We start from the raw sequence: 2,500 nt of genomic DNA on the forward strand, positions 1-2,500 counted from the left end.
TGAGTATACAACCATGTTCATGACAGTACATTACGCGCGCAGGGGTCCTAGGTTCATGGGGCTACCAACACAACAGTCCGCCGTTCGCTCTTGACCTGCGGTAAAGAAATGACGGCCATTAGAAAATTTTAACTCCGTGAATAATTATCAAATCAACCCTTGACATTAATTGGTCATTTGGAGCCGTGTGTACGCAACATTTCAGGAAATTTATAATCAGTTGGATTAGTTGTTATATGCTCGAAAAGTGTAGGAATTCAGTGTGTAGCTTCAGATTCAGGTCTTAGCAACTTTCATAGTTTAAATCTGTGTCAACAAATAAGCAAAATTCTCTCTTTTCTTCAGTTGCCACAGGGTTAGATGCGACTGCCGCTGCTGTTGTTGTGAGTTGTGCTCTAGCTGTCAAGTGCATCGATCAAGGATGGATCAGGGATAAAGGGCGAATTTGACAACCACCAAAACAACAATGAGTATTATTTTTTAAGTACAATTTGTGATGTAATATGTCGTGAACTATGTGAAATTTTAGTGCAAATTTACATTTTATCTGTCTTTAAGTCAGACTGAATGACAAAAAATGATAATTTTAGTAGCTAAATCAGTTTTGGGAAAAAAATATAATCTCCTCACTACTGAAAGGGTTTTTTTCCTCACAACATTTACTTGAGATGTGACGAAATTAATTTGGAAATTATTTTAAGGATTCATTATAGCAGAAAAAAAATCTGACTGGTATTGCTTCACACTAGGTCAGCAGGAGATTATATAATATTCTAATAGAACATAAATAAAGTAAATGATCATTTCACAGCTTCATGTTTAGACAAGTAACTACAGGAAAAATTGACATAGCCACAGTCAGCAACACTGATAAGAAAAGTGAATGATAACAAATGTGTTTCCCAAAATGTAATGTCTGCGACATTTTTCAGTTATGTCTGCTACGGAAACTTTTGTTTGTAGAATCATTGGAATAAGGTTGCGTGGAATTTGTTTTGGACAGTTGAAAAATTTAATTATTACCATGGTTTGAAGGCATTCCACGGCTTCTTCTGAATTTATATCATGCACTTGTTAGTCCTTATTTAAGGTCTAGGTAAAGGAAAACGAGGTGCCAAAGGCTACAAAGGCAAGTTATATATCAAATTAAAGCTAAAATACTAAATTACCTTATGAAAAGATTTTATTTCATCCAATTTCAAAAGGCGCTTAAGTTTTTTGCTCTCGAACTCAGAGGTATCGAGTTTACTGCTGAAGCTCCAGCCCTTTCGCGTTGTTAAATATTCACTTCCTTTTTATTGTATCTGATTGACAGATAAAAGACCTAAAAAAGGGTGTGAGGAAATTTGCATATGTCTCGTATTAGCGGAATTATTGCATTTCAAACTAAAAAGTCGAATCTCGAGCGTGATTTACGCAAAGAAACTGACATAAAATGAGTTACAAAGGGAAATCGGAAAATTCCTCACAGTCTTCCTTTACAGTCTTTTTTCTTTCAACAACCAAGCTATTTCTTGTATGACGTCCACGCTAAGACAGCTCCAAAAGTCCCCTCAATAAGTTTGTGAAACTCAGCACAAAACATCACTATAAAACGCGATTATCTGCCAAGGAGTGTTTCTCTATTTCTCTACAACCTAGAAAATGAACCATTGTAATTTTAGTCTATTTTTTCTAATAACAAAACCCCTATGCTTGAGTTTGTGTGAGGGGTTTTTCTTTTTTGCTTTTCCTTTTTTCTTAATATGTAATTTAATAACGCCTTTATTTATAATGTTTGTTCTGCCTAGATTAGCACTATGGCTACTTGCAGGGCATAAAATATTGTAAGCTTATGGATCTTAAATAAAATACATTGTTGTTGGTGATCATGAAAAAGGTACCGTTTATTGTAACGGTAAACTCGTAGAAAGTGAAAAATTTCTGTGTAACAGGGGCACCCAACGAGAATATAGTTCAAAACCACTTAAACATAGCATTGTTAAACGTGTTTTAGTATTTAAACGGTGGATATGAGCATATATTTATCCCCTATAAATTTTTCATCTGTTCGGATTTCCTAGCTGAAAGTCTAGTGATCCGAAAATTTTAGGGATCAAAACTTACCTGTTTAAAAATTTCAGCCAGAAAAAAGCCTCCCGAAAATTCTAGGTGACCGTTTTAGGGTAAAAATCCGTTGAAAATGGGCAATTTTACCATTTTTTAGATGTTCGAAAATCCTAAGAGGCAGGCAAGCAAGAAATTTTACAACAAATGTTCCGAAAATTCTAGACCTCAAATCGTCTTCCGAACAGATATTTTTCCGAAAATTGTCGTTGGGTGCCCCTCGTGTAACTCGATGTAAAAGCAGTCTAGAAGTGTTGAGACTACCAAGAATGTCTTCATTGCTTGAAAAATTTAAAAAGGGTATTTTCCGCGATGTTTACATTCTGCGGGTTCCCCACCCCCGTCACACCCCCCTCTTGAGCCAATCAAAGAGCACTTTCTGCGACATGTACCG

At 35.8% G+C, this 2,500-nt stretch overlaps 1 long non-coding RNA gene across 1 annotated transcript in view; it reads left to right on the plus strand.

The window, feature by feature from the left end:
• The window catches only part of LOC140925413 (uncharacterized), a 6,898-nt gene extending 5,020 nt beyond the window's left edge, over positions 1 to 1,878 (plus strand). Inside the window, exon 4 of the long non-coding RNA XR_012164399.1 lies at positions 346 to 1,878. This is a non-coding gene — a long non-coding RNA (uncharacterized lncRNA). The remainder of the gene's footprint in view (positions 1 to 345) is intronic.
• The last annotated feature ends 622 nt before the right edge of the window (positions 1,879 to 2,500 follow it).

The sequence above is a fragment of the Porites lutea genome (assembly GCF_958299795.1).
Source record: "Porites lutea chromosome 5 unlocalized genomic scaffold, jaPorLute2.1 SUPER_5_unloc_3, whole genome shotgun sequence".
Lineage (NCBI taxonomy): Eukaryota > Metazoa > Cnidaria > Anthozoa > Scleractinia > Poritidae > Porites > Porites lutea.